The sequence below is a fragment of the Pinus tabuliformis genome, chromosome 1_2 (genome assembly GCF_031772625.1).
Source record: "Pinus tabuliformis cultivar Carrire ecotype Pingquan chromosome 1_2, CPIR1, whole genome shotgun sequence".
NCBI classification, from domain to species: Eukaryota; Viridiplantae; Streptophyta; class Pinopsida; order Pinales; family Pinaceae; genus Pinus; species Pinus tabuliformis.
In genome coordinates, this window is record NC_142298.1 from 884,388,673 (window position 1) to 884,404,348 (window position 15,676).

Consider the following 15,676-nt stretch of genomic DNA (forward strand, 5'->3'; position numbering starts at 1 on the left):
ATCTACACTTGCATAGATCTCAAGGTTATTAATTTAATATTATCTATATTTATATAAAGTTCTCCCACACAAATATTTTTAATTTTTAATTTTATTGAAACCTTGATAATACATATAACCATATGCTTTATAACTTTTTAAATTTATTTTTTAATGTGATATGCATAGCATTGTCAGTATATAAAAATATTTAGATAGATATATAAGTTACAAAAAAAAGAAATTATTGTAAATATTGAATTTTCATATATTTGTTAATTAAACATAAATTTTAAATTAGAAAATATGATGATTATGAATATGATTCATTATTTTAATTTATGCAATAAAATTAATCATAATTTATGTCATATTCTATATTTAATCTTTAATTTTTAATTTTAATTAATATTTATTAATTAAATTTATTATTTATTATATGTTTATTAGTTATATGCTCTAAAATATAAATGATTATCAATACATTATTATTCAAATTTATTATAATGTGATATTTGTATAATGATTTCTTCTATTTGTAAGTTATCAATAAAAATAATATTATAATACAATAAATTAAATTAAATCTATTTATTACTTTTTAGATTTTATTACCTTTTACTTTTATAATTAGTTCATATAATTAGGTCATATTAAGTCGATATATCTAGTTTGCCTCGATGAACTCAACTGATCTGAAATTGATAAAAGGTATTATAGACTATGTGCGAATTTGCCTATGTTATTTAGTGCAATGGATCGATAAGATTGCGAATAACACAAACACTTAAACAATTATAAAAACACAATCACACACATCAACACAAGAGAAATTGATAAAGGAGTTCACGAGACTTCCTGGCTACGTCTCTTGGTCCTAGATTCGAGTGCTGACCTCTTTATCATGTCTTCAAATGGTTGTTAGAAGTGTGAGCTCAAAACCAGAGTCTCAACACAGAAATGGAGCTCACCACTACATTCCGCTTGAAACTTTGAGTCGAAATGATCATACACACAACCATACTAGTCACCTTGACCTCCAGAACCCCTAGAATGGTTCACAATACACTCCTCTAAACACTCCATGTCAACTTTTCTGTGTTATGGTGTTTATATAACAGGTTTTAGTTACAAATTGCAATAAATGTGGAGCAAATATGTTTATAATAGAAACAGACTATAAACGAAAGGATCGACAGTCACGGGTGGACCCCAACGGTCTGGCCTTTTCCTGACACTAATCTCAAGAACAAACCATCTGATGGCTGTCGCATCCTACTCTTCAACTGATCTAAACAACTTGCACCGTTGATCTATCCTCTGCCACACGACAGTTGTCGCATGCTTTCGCACTCCAACTAGCACATTCGCTATTTCTCTGAAGGCACGGGATAAAGTGGTTTTCAGGAGGCTACGTGTTGAGCGCTGAGTGGAATCACATGCTCATGTTCTAAAACTGCTTCCTGCGTTGTGGGCATGTGATAAACCATTTACCGCCCTCCTATCGGAACTCAAATATTTTAGCTCCTTTTTCATAGTTTATCACGTCCATTTTCCTAGATAAATTGCCTGCATGTTTCGACATGATATGCGTTAATCTCCTTTGATCAGATGATCTCCACTCTTCACTGTTGTTCCTCATCGCTTGAGGTCTGAACCATTCTTTGATTTCCACATCATCTTCTGTGCTGACATCATCAGGTACCTGTGACTCTTTCCTAGGTTGCCACATGTCTTGCTGACATAGGCTTTGATATTATTACCCGAATCTTTGATTAGCTCTAATTTCCTTGTCTGAAATTGAATCTGCATGCAGTTTACACCATTAGCTTCGTACTCATGAGCCCTTCAACATTTTTTCATTTCAACTGTATTTGAAGACTTTTGATTAGGAGGCTATGCTGAATCCGTTTTGGATGACTGCTCCCCACTAGAAGCTTTTGGTCCACCAAAAGTTGGTTTTAGCTATCCAGTAAGTGAGGATAAGTTTCCTTCACTTTTCCAATCTCTATCCATCGTGGTTTACTTGGATTTGTACCTTTGAGTCCAACTCGTGGGTACTCGACATCCCCTCGTCGCGAAGTTCTTATCCTCTTGTCAAGAACTATGTCCTTAGGTAACTGATTGAGATACTCAGGCAACAGATTCTCAATGGAAGGTAACTAACCTTGCTCTTTGGGATCTTCAATCATTAAAGGTTGATACAACCTCAAGTTTTCAACATTAACGACTACATAGATTTGCATATAAGCTAGTAGATCAAGGCAGAAATCATTTTCACCAATTTTCTCATGTATTTTGAAAGGACCATATCTATATGGTTTTAAATTTTTACTTTCCCTCTGTAGTCTTTCTTTTCTTATGTACAACCAGACTTGATCACCAACTTGAAAAATATACTCAACTCGATGCTTGTCATGTCGTGCATTATACTTTGTTTGGCTTCTTTCCAGTTGTTCCTGTATTGCCTACTAAATTTCCTAGATTTGTTCAATGAACTTGGTTTCTTTGTCCACATCAATATGTCCATTAACTGCTATGTCTTTACGAAAGACAAAATCGAAGGGAGAATTCAGTATAAAACCAAAACAAGTCTCAAACGGAGATCTATGAGTAGAAAAATGTTTGGCATGGTTGTAAGCATGCTGCACATAACATAAATGCTCATCCCAATGTTTGGGATACTTGCTGCAATATCCTCGAAGCAACTGTATCACTGTCTTGTTGGCCACTTCTATTTGACCATCTGTTTGTGGATGAAATGATGTGATCTTCTTAACCTTGTGTCTATTAACTCCAATAAACTTGACCAAAATTTCCCAACAAATCGAGAATCTCGATTAAATAGAAAAGAAGTGGGTAACCCAAAATGAACCCATACATTTTGAAAGAACAACTTAGCAGTTTGTTCAGTTGTGACCTGTTTATTACAAGATATTAAAATACACATCTTACTAAACCTATCCACAACTACATACAAATAATCATGACCTTTTCTAGACTTTGGCAATCCCCCAACAAAATCCATGGAAACACTTTCCCAAGGACGAGAAGGAATTGGGAGTGTAGTATACAAGCCTAATTCTCTATTACATGGTTTTCTTGTAGCACACATAGTACATCCTTTGGTATATCTAGAAACTGTGGCATGCATTCATGGCCAATAATAGAACCTTTGCAATTGTGCAACTATCTTACTTACACCAAAATGACCTGATGTGAGAGAAGTATGTGCTTCTCGAATTATGCTAACTCTTTTAGTTTTTGGAATGCATAACTTTCCCAAATGATATAAGATTTTGTTATTTATATAGTAATATAATTCTTCTACCTGCTTGCCATGACTTAAAGTTGCATATACATCCTTAAAATATGTATCTTGAGCATATTGTTCAATGTAACTTTCATGAATTACTGAATTATGATTAAGTATAGTGGATGCATTTATGATTGGTCTCGATAACATGTTTGCAACCTTATTATGTATGCCCTTCTTATATATGATAACAAGATGAAATTCTTGTAGGAAACCCATCCACGTGTAATGTCTTGATTTTTGCAATTTAGTTTGTGAGTGTAAATATTGAAGTGGTTGATGATCTGTGTGTATGATTGCTTCCCTACCCATTATATAATTTTTCCACTTTTAAACACTCTAAACTAATGCATACAATTCTTTATCATATGTAGGATAGTTAACTACTACATATGTAAATGTCTCATAATGAAAGCATATAGGCTTCTTGTGCTGCACCAAGACTGCGCCCATGGCATAATCACTTGCATCTATCTCGAACTCAAATGGATGCTGAACATATGGCAGTGCTAGTACTGGCGCTGTACTGATCCTTTCTTTCAAGGTGTTGAAGGCTTTATGTTGTTTGCCTCCCCACTGAAACACCTATTTCACACTTGTCAAAGCATGTAAAGGAGCTACAATCAATGAAAAGTTAGCAATAAACTTTCTCCAATATTGAGCTATCCATAATAAACTTCTAACTTCTGTAGCAGTATTGGGCTTAGGCCAGTTTACAATGACTTCAACCTTAGAGGGATCTATCTTCAATTCACCACCCCCTACAACATAACCCAAATAATTCAAAGATGTCTTGCCAAATTCACATTTTGACAACTTCACAGGGAGATTTTCTCTTTTCAAAACATCTAAAACCTGCTTTACATGCTTTACATGTTAATCCCATGTCTTACTAAAAACAAGAATATCATCTAAATAGGCTATTACAAAATCATTAATAAATGGTCTAAATACATCATTCAGGACTCGCATAGACTTAGCAGGAGCATGTTGGGTTGTGTTATATTCTTTCCATGACTAGCCCACATAGTTAACCGGGGGTTAGATGGGGGGTCACATGGGGTTTGAGGGGTACCTGTAACCCCACTTTATGGGGTCCGGGGAAGTGCCCCAAAAAATTTTGGTTTTGGACCCTATGTTAGGATGGGCAGACCCACTTATGGTTTTGTGCATGATTTTCGCAAATGTTTTTTGGACGCGATGGTTTTCGGTCCATGGTATTGGATCGTTCGGCATGTATAAATATGTATTATAACATTGAAAGGAACATAATGAAAAATCAAGCTGGTAGTCCTGGTTTTGGGTTCCAGGGGAAAATCTTTGTGTATATGTGTTTTATGTTTTATGCTCTCGCATTTTTTATTTTCTGTGTTTTAGAATTCGTATGCAGGTAATTTATGTATGGGGTTAAAACCTACATTTGGTATCACATCAATTTTGGCTTCAAGGGGACGCATTTATTGCTAAGGGGTTTCGCTCAAGCCTGTGGTAGACCCTATTCAGTGGGAGATCTGCAAGATGTATTTTGTTGGTGAAAGAAGATGGTGAGCAGTGGAAAGATAGAGATCGAGAAATTTAATGCTCAATGTTTTGAGTTGTGGAAACTCAAGATGGAGGATATGTTGGTGGATAAAGATCAATGGATCGTGGTAGATCCAGGTACTAAACCCATGGGAGTGTCTGATGAAGAATGGAAGAAGTTGGATTGGAAGGCAAAGAGCACAATATGATTGTGTGTCTCAGATTCGGTATTGATAAATGTATTAGGGGAAGCTACGGAAAAGGCTTTATGGGACAAGTTAGGGACTTCGTACCAATCTAAGTCTTTGGTGAATAATTTGGTCCTGCGGAAAAAGTTGTATAACCTGAGGATGAAGAATGGAGACTCAGTGACAGAGCATCTAAATGCATTTAATACTGTGGTAAGTCAGTTAGCATCTATTGTAATTAAAATTTTAGATGAAGATAAGTGCATCAGTTTGTTGTGTTTTCCACCAGATTCATGGGATAGTCTGGTTATTGCAATAGGTAGCAATGCAACTGCCTTGTAGTTTGATGAAATAGTCTCAGCCTTGCTGACGGAGGAGATGAGATAGAAAAATATGGAGAACTAGAGTAGTGATGCCTTGTCTATACAAGGATGATCCCAGAACAAAAACAAAAATAATTCATCGAGTGGGAGATCTAAATCTAGAGGGAGATCTAAATCTCCAGGAAAACCTGTAAAGGTGGTGTGCTGGAAATGTAGAAAGGAAGGGCACTACAAAAGGGACTGTAAATCTAAAGCTCCTGACAAAGGAAATGGATCTGATGATGTTCCTTTTGCAGAGGAAAAAACCACCTCAGATGAAGGTGGGGATGTGTACTTGGCTTCTTCAAGTACACATGTAGATCATGAGGCATGGTTGATTGACTCAGGTGCATCCTTTCACTTCACTCCCCATAGAGAGTGGTTCTGTGAGTATGAGAAATACGATGGTGGTGATGTCTTCTTAGGGGATGATAGGAAGGGTAGAATCATTGGTCGTGGAAAAGTAAAGTTGAAGTTGCAAGGTGGAAGGGTTAGAACACTTCTGGGTGTTCTGCATATTCCTGCATTGGCCAGAAATCTAATTTCTATAAGCAAGCTGGATGATGCAGGTGTAAAAATAGTGTTCGAGAAGGATACCTATAGGATGGTTCGGCAGCACTGGTATTGATGCAGGGAGTTCGGATTGGAGCTCTATACAAGTTGCAAGCTAGCACTATTATTGATGGGTGCAATAGTTTTGTGGTTCCTTAAAGTGGAGCAGAAAATCTAGTGGTATCTGTAGAAAAAACCATGTTGTGGCATCAAACGCTTGGACATATTGGAGAGAAGGGCCTTCGAATAATTCATAGGTATGAGTAATAGCTCTCTAGATTTTGATTTCTGTGAAAATTATGTATATGGGAAGCAGAATCGGGTGAGTTTTACCTCTGGTAGTAAGAGGGTGAAACAGATATTAGAACTTGTGCACAGTGATGTGTTTGGAACTGTGAAGATTCCATCACTAGGTAAGTTTGTGTACTATGTATCATTTATAGATGACTTCTCAAGGAATACATGGATATATTTCTTTAAGAAGAAATCTGAAGTCTTCGACAGGTTTAAAGAATTTAAGGCTCTCGTGGAAAATCAGACAGAGAAGAAGATAAAGGTGTTGATGACAGATAATGGTGGAGAGTTTTGTAGTAAAGAATTTGAAGAATTCTGTAAGAAGTGTGGTATAGCATGATAGAAGACTACTCCATATACACCTCAGCAAAATGGAGTTGCAGAAAGAATGAACAAGACGTTGATGGAAAGGGAAAGAGGCATGCTTAGTGGTGCTAGGTTAGGACAACAGTTCTAGGCAGAGGTGGTGGATACTACATGTTACCTGGTCAACAGGTCACCTTCATCAGCGTTGGAGGATAAGACTCCACAAGAGGTATGGACTGGTAAGAAACCCTCTCTTTCACATCTAAGGGTATTTGGATGTGATGCATATGTACATGTTCCAAAGGAGAAATGAACCAAGTTGGACAGTAAATCTGAGAAGTGCATATTTATTGGGTATAAGGATGGTTTAAAGGGTTGTAAGCTTTGGAACCCAATCACATGGAAGGTTGTGTACAACCAAGATGTGGTGTTCAGAGAGGTAAAAGATGTTATTAAACATGAAGTCCAACCAAAGGAACCTGACAAGATAGAGTTTCAGCTTAAGGAGGAAGAATCAGACTCTATAGCAGAGGAGGAATCAAAAGATGAAGAGCCACAAACTCCGGGTGTGAGAAGATCAGTTCGAGAAAGAATGCAACTAGAAAGGTATAGTCCATCTACTTTCTGTTCAAATTTTTCTTTATCTATTACTGATGATGATCCCAGAACTGTGAAGGAAGTAGTAGATTTCGAGGATGGCAAACTCTGGAAAGAGGCCATGGTTGATGAAATGGAATCTTTGCACAAAAATGAGCCTTGGGATCTGGTGGAGTTGCTAGTTGGAAGGAAACCCATTGGCAGCAAATGGGTGTTCAAGAAGAAGACAAATGCAGAAGGAAAGGTGGAGAAATACAAAGCTCAGTTGGCAGAAAAAGTTTATTCCCAGGTGCTGGGAATTGATTTTGGTGATATTTTTTCTCCTGTTGCCATGGTAACTTCTATTAGATTACTTTTATCTGTTGCTGTTGCTTTCGATTTTGAGGTAGAACAGATGGATGTGAAGACAACATTTCTTAACAGGGATCCAGAACAGGAAATATACATGAAGCAACCTGAAGGCTTTGCGGTGAAGGGTAAGAAAGAATTGGTATCCAAGTTAAAGAAGTCTTTGTATGGGTTAAAACAATCACCAATGATGTGGTATCAGAAATTTGATACATTTATATGGGGACTTGGCTTCACAAGAAGCAAAGTAGATCACTGTGTGTATTTTAAATTAATTGGTGACCATGTTATTTATTTGGTCTTGTATGTGGATGATATGTTGTTGATTGGAAATGACAAAGAAATTATCCAGGATTTGAAGACCCAATTGTCCTCCAAATTCGACATGAAAGATCTTGGTGCTGCAAACTATATTTTGGGCATGGGAATTAAAAGAGATAGGGCAAAGAGGAAACTCTGGTTAAACTAGAGGAAGTATGTCGAGACAATACTAGAAAGGTTTAATATGCAGGATAGTAAGTTGGTGAAGGTTCCTAGTCCTATAGGTGTGAAGCTATCTGCTGAACAGTGTCCCGAGACATAAGAAGAGGAAGAGGACATGTCCCATGTTCCATATGAAAGTGTAGTCGGTAGCCTGATGTATGCAATGGTCTATATTAGACCAGACATTGCACATGCAGTGGGAGTATTAAGCAGGTTTATGTCAAAACCACGGAAGGAGCACTGGACATCAGTGAAGCAGGTTTTTAGGTATTTGCATGGCACTAGTGATTATGGTTTGTGCTACCAAGGAAGACCAGGATTGGACAGAATGTTGGATATTCGTGGCTTTGTTGATGTAGAATGGGATGGAGATCTAGATCAGAGAAGATCTACAGGTGGGTACATGTGTAAACTATTTGGAGGTTCAATCAGTTGGATGAGTAAGAAACGATATGCAATGGCACCATCAACTACAGAGGTAGAATACATGGCAGCCACTCATGCAAGCAAGGAAGTAGTTTGGTTATAGAGATTGTGTTCAAGTATGGGGTTAGTATAGGGAGCTATATGTATAGACTGTGATAGCCAAAGTGCAATTTTCTTGGCAAAGAAACCTGCATATCATTCAAAGACAAAGCACATTGGTGTTCAGTATCACTTTGTGAGGGATATGATAGAGGACAAAAAGGTGTTGCTGGTAAAGGTGGACACTTTGAAGAATACTCTAGATTCATTGACAAAATCTGTGAGCTCTGAGAATTTCTCTTAGTGTAGAGAAACAATGGGTGTTTCAGTGCTGGAAAATTGACTAAGCTTTCTTGTGGCCCCCTGTGGAAAGAAAACAACAAGTGGGAGAATGTTGGGTTGTGTTATATTATTTCCACGACTAGCCCATGTAGTTAATCAGGGGGTTAGAGGGGGGGTCACATGGGGTTTGAGGGGTACCCGTAACCCCACTTTATGGGGTTCGGGGTAGTGCCCTAGAAAATTTTGGTTTTGGACCCTATGTTAGGATGGGCGGACCCACCTATGGTTTTGTGCATGATTTTCACACATGTTTTTTGGATGCGATGGTTTTCAGTCCATGGTATTGGACGCGATGGTTTTCGTTCCATGGTATTGGATGCTTTGGAATGTATAAATATGTATTATAACATTGAAAGGAACATAACGAAAAGTCAAGCTGGTAGTCCTGATTTTGGGATCTAGGTGAAAATCTCTATGTATATGTGTTTTATGTGTTATGCTCTCGCATTGCTTATTTTCTGTGTTTTATAATTCATATGCAGGTAATTTCTATATGGGGTTAAAACATACAGATCATTAGTTAAGCCAAAAGGCATAACCAACCACTCATAAAGTCCTTGCTTTGTCTTAAATGCAGTTTTCCATACATCATGTTCTGCAACTCTGATCTGATGGTAGCTGCTTCGCAAGTCTAATTTAGAAAATTAAACTGCATCTTTTAATTGATCTAATAAATCATCAATACAAGGAAGAGGATAATGACTCTTGATCGTGATTTTATTTAGTGCTCTAAAATCAATAGACATTCTCTGCGAACCGTCTTTTTTTCACACCAACACAATGGGTGATCCACACGGTGATGTGCCTGGTCTTATAAACCCTTTGTCCAGCAACTCCTGTACCTGCTTATTTATCTATACATTCTCTAGAGGTGATAACTTTTACATTCCAATGTTAGGTAGTGGAGGATCTTGTTGTAAATAAATATCATGTTCAATCTCCCACTTGGGTGGAAGCCCCTTAGGCTACTAAAATAGAATATCATAATCGGAAACAACTTCAATTAAATCTGCTTTATGTTTAGGATTACAGCCTTGGAATGCATTAGATTTATCAAGATCCTTTTCCTTTACAATCATTAGTAAAAATTCCTTACTAGAAATTACAATTATTTTCATCCGTCCTGAATTTCTGAGAGCGAAGTTATCTTTGAGTTTGTGAGCTCTTACAATATATTCAATTCCATCCTTAGTGAGTTGATACTTATTTTCAGCTCGATAGAAGATAGCTTTTCTATTGTACAAGTATGGAATTCCTAATACAATTCCACACATTTCCAATGGGACTATGTCTAACTCAACCCCATCTACAAATGTTAACCCAATAGCAAATCAAATTTTACATTGTCTCGTAACTTGTAACTTTGTTTTATCACACACCCAACCTAATGGATATGGATTTTTATGAGGTTTTGTTTCTAGACCCAACTTCTTTACAATTGCTTCAGAAATCAAATTAACTTGTGACCCACTATCAAATAAAGTATCAATTTTATTGTGCTTGGAAATGACTCTAATATGAGATAACTCATTTCTCTTCCTCTCATTACTTTCATTATCAACAAAATGCGAATAATTACTTCTAGATGCTTCAGAATCTTTACCTTTTATACCTATGGTTGTAATTGTTGTTTTGTCACCTCAGTCGAACCCCAAGTCCTTTTGAATAGCAACTGCATTATTTCGCTCTTTACCCCCTAACTTCTTCGGCTTCAGCTCTGGATGCAAATACCAGCAGTGTGCCTCATTGTGTCCTTCCTTCTTAGAATGAGTGCATGAAGGTTTATCTTTCTTTACAGTGTTTTTTTCCTCTCCTTCCATTTCAGTTTCTTCTTCCTTTATCCTTATTCTCAATAGATTCGGATGATTTCCCAACATCTGGATTTACATTTTTACCTCTAGCCTCTAGATGAGTTGCTTAGACTGACACATCATCTAAGCTAGTGGGATTAAACATAAGTATAGTATGCTTCAAATAACTATGAAGACCACCTATATATTTTAACAATGTCTTTGGTGAGTCCAATGATATTCCTAATGTTAAAGCTATTTTACGAAATTCTTAATTGTAATTCTATACACTTTGACCCTTTAATTGACGTAATGTATGCCAACTCATCATTTATTGCTACATATAAGCCAAAGGATAAAATTTTCTTCTAATGGTAGAAACAAATTGATTCCAGGTTGAAATTATTTTACCCTGTTTTTGAAGATCTGCTTGTGTCTTTCCTTCCCACCACACCACCCCAGTTCCTCCAGGTCGAAGGCTAGCCACTTGAATCTTCTTCCTTTTTGAATCAATTTTTTGCACCCTACAATATACATCAATTTTCCTTATCCAATTATCTAGCTTTTCTGCATTAAGTTCTCCATCATAAATTGACAAATCAAATTTTACATCTAATTTGATCAAAGAGGTTTTCTTTTTCTTCTTCTTAGAAGAGCTAGTTCTATGAGAGGAAGACAATGATGATGACGATGATGGTGACTATGGAGGAGATGGTGGAGGCTGCATTCCTCCTTTTCCTTTATCTTCCTTATCTTCTTTCTCTAGAGGGACAAAGAGGAAAGGTTCCTTTGCTCCTTTGTCTAGTTTAGGTGATGAAGTGCCTTCACCTTTGCCCTTTTTAAATTCATTATACATTTCTTCCACCATGGCACACATCGTCATGAAACTATTTAAGAACTAGGATTTTGACCCAAGTGGAGCTTCATCTGCCATCCTTCTTCATGAAAAGACCCTTCCAATCTCTAGATTCACCTCAACAAGTTCTCCTTCACCTTGTCTGAGCCTTAACCTAGTCAACATTCAAATCTCCACACAAGCTTGTCAAACCTTAAAAACCTTAAACTTTGATACCACTTGATCTGAAATTGATAAAAGGTATTACAGAGTATGTGTGAAGTTTCCTATGTTACATAGTGCATGGATTGATAAGATTGAAAATAACAAAAACACTTAAACCATTATAAAAACACAATCAAACACATCAACACAAGCAAAATTGATAAAGGAGGTCACCAAACTTCCTGGCTACGTCTCCTCATCCTAGCTTCTAGTGTTGACCTCTTTATTATGTCTTCAAATGGTTGTTATAGGTGTGAGCTCAAAAATAGAGTCTCAACACAGAAATGGAACTCACCACTATGTTAAGCTTGAAACTTAGACTCCAAATGAGCATATACATGACCGTACTAGTCACACTGACCTCCAGACCACCCGGAATTGTTCACAATACACTCCTCTAAACAAACTTTGTCAAATTTTATGTGTTATGGTGTTTATATAACATCTTTTAGTTACAAATTGTAATAAAGGTGGAACAATTACGTTTATAATAGAAAAAAGCTATAAACGAAAGGATCGGTGGGTGCGGGTGGACCCTGACCATCTGACCTTTCCTCGACATTGATCTCAAGAACAACCTGCATGATTGATATGTCCTCTGCCATTTGACAGTTGTCACGCAGTTTCATGCTCCAACTATCACATTTGCTATTTCTCCAAAAGCACAAGATAAAGTGGTTTTCAGGAGGCTACGTATCCAACGGTGAGTGGAATCATGTGCTCCCGATCTAAAACCGCTTCCTGCCTTGAGGGCACATGATAAACCATTTACCACCCTCCTGTCGAAACTCAAAGAGTTTAGCTCCTTTTTCATAGTTTTATCGCATCCATTTTCCCAGATAACTTGCCTGCATGTTTCGACGCGATATGCGTCAATCTCCTTTGATCGGATGATCTCCACTCTTGACTGTTGTTCCTCATCACTTGAGGTCTGAACCAATCTCTGATTGCCACATCATCTTCTGCGCTGACATCATCAGGTACCTACGACTCTTTCTCAGGTTGCCACATGTCCTGCTGACGTAGGCTTTGACTCTTTGACCTGAATCTTTGATTAGTTCTAATTTCCTTGTCCAAACTCGGATCTGCATGTTGTTTGCACCATTAGCTTCGTATTCACAAGCCCTTCAACATTTTTCCATTTCACCTATATTTGAGTACTTTTGATCTCGAGGCTATGCTGAATCCATTTTGGATCATCAACATTCCACATATCTTTCATACTTCTTGCTTTAGATGAGAGTATATTTTTCTTTTGTTCATCTTCATTAGGGTTTAGGCATACCACCCAATGATCATGTTTTGAGTTCATCTTCGACTTTTACATGGCTTTTACATAACTCAATGTGCAATTTTATGAATTGCTTTTTTAGAATTACTATTCCAACACCCCCTTACCTTTAATGTTGGAGGTTATGGAACCTCCTGATATATATATATATATATATATATTCCTCTCATTCCAACTTACTATAAAGTTGGTATAACACTTCCAGTGTAATTAAATAGTGATTGACCCTTGTTCTTAATGTTTGAGTAGCATAAACATATATCTATAGGAATTGGTAGAAGGGTCTATGCTTAGACTTGCTTTCCTCCATCAAAATTATTTACAAAGCTATACCATGAACATTTAAACATGGGATTATATGGCATTTTTCTCCACTATGGCAGCCACATGGACTCACTTCACGTGTTTCTCAAATTTGGATAAGGGGCCCACTCTACCAAACTGAAAACCCTAACTAGTTATTTCATTTGACGGTGAAGAAAGTATTGATCAGCAGTGACTTTTTTTAATTATCATTAGGGTAGCTACCCTACCCTCACCTTTATTATATTGGTCTCAATATCATTTTCTTTGATTGAGAGCCTCATATGCAGCCTCATGGTGATTTTAACTAAAAACAAGGGGTTTCTTTTATTGATGAGAATCTTTCCTTCGAAGTTTTGATAGTTCTCTTTAGATTTACTCAGAGCTAATATGCACATTAGTAGAGATATTTGCATACACCTCGTTTGACTCCACCTGTTAAATCCTCAAATTTATTATTTCTTCTTGGATGCATATATATTTGAAGCTTCTTTATGGCATTTCTCATGAATTTCACCCACTAACAGTTGGCTTGGTAGGTTTGTAGATTAAAACCTAGTTCTTCTTCGTGGATTTTGGTCACGACATCTCATTTCCAGAAGGATTTTACCTAATTTTGTCTACTCTTGGGGCTCCTCAACATACTTTCTCATGGTAAGTCTAATTCTTCAAACCCTAGCTCTAACATTTTCGATGGGTTTCGTTCCACTATTAATCACAATTTAGATTAAGTATTTCTTCTCCATGGTCGTGAATTACGTAGAAACTTGGATCCTATTGTCAAAGGTGAAATTTATTCTAGCCACCTTTGTACATCTAGATATATTTATTTCCTTATGGTGAATTTTGAATAAATTTAAGAATTTACTAATGGATGGCATGAGGGAGGAGTTTGGGGGGACTACCTGCATCCTCATCGACTACTGAAATGATTAAGGTGGGTGGAAATGTGGCCTGTCCCCTCCATGTATTAAATTTTCAGAGACATCACCTATCTTAATGGAACTCATGTTGTTTGTATACTATTTATTCATCCTTTTATGTTTTGTAAAGTCAATGCATGTGAAGAATATTGGAGAGCATGGGATGTAGGATATTTCTTACGACATCTCTCCAAGCCTAGATTTCATAGTATCCAATGGTATTGTCCTATATGTGAGGGAGTTTGAAATGGAAATTACAAAGTGGATTGGGTTTACTAATTTTTATCTTATAGTTCTCCCTTTCAGAGGTGGAATCGTAGTGTCACATGAAAAGGAAGGAAATGGTTCTTGCTAAGATGTTACACATCAAAAAGAGAATGTTGGTCTAGAGCATTCCTATGTCAATTGTAAAAGTTATAACATTGTTCAAAGGGATAGAATGAAACAGATTTTGGAACCTACTTAGTGGTTATACGTCTTCATTTACTCTTGTTATATTGTGGAAGTAACATAATGCCCCTAGTTTTATGGATCATTTCATCTCTTCATTGATAGTTTTTGGGTGATGTTTGTTCCTTTTACCCCATCTCTCACTAAGTTCATGTATACCATAGTTGAATTGTTATCTAACACTCATTTAGATCACTATAATCACTAAAATCACTAGAATTCTCTTCTTGTGATTTAGAATTGTGACTATTGTAGGTTATGGGGAAAGAATATTTGTTTCCATCTGAGATTAACAAGGCTCAATGGTTTATTTGGTTTACCATGCCTTTTTAGCACATGTATAGCCAATGAGGTGCTGAGAACTAGCGCGAGACTGCCAGACCACACTCTGAGGTTCAGGCCTGGGAGGCGACCATTGTTTACTAAGTCATGATCCCTTCAAGCATTCATGTTGATATACAACATCCTGAGAGGAAAATTTGCAACGACGGGAGATTGTTTTTTACTTTGAGTTTTTAGGAGAATTTTCTCAATGGTTCCCAAACCCTAGGCACACTAGGGGTAGGATAAATTAGTATACGCATATGATTACTTTTCATTGGTAGCTTAAATTATTACTAGGGACATTTCTCAAGGAGAAGCATGATTTCAAATTGGATACTTTTATAACCTCATTTATGATGAAAATTTGTCTATGGATCCATTGTAATAGGTTTTTTTAATGCTTTACATTTCAAACAATCATATGCATCTCATAAAGAATCATGATGGCAGAAATTAAATTATATCCTTCATTAATGACCTGCAACAGAACAAATGGAAAATATAGAATAACCTCGATTGACGTGAAGCTTGTATGAGCCATATGGAGAAGCACATATAGTTTGAATTCAGGATTCCAGTACCCCAAGACACTAGAAAAGATGACCCTTCTCTTGTGATGTCTTCTAATTCATAAGTGGTTGTATCTTTCGCTCTGTCTATGTTTTTTTTTTTTTTTCTCTAGATATACGATGTGCTAGTATATGTATGCTATGTTAATGGATGTAAAAAATATGGCATATAGCATACCATCCAACAGATCTAGTTAGAGTGATGTTGGTATA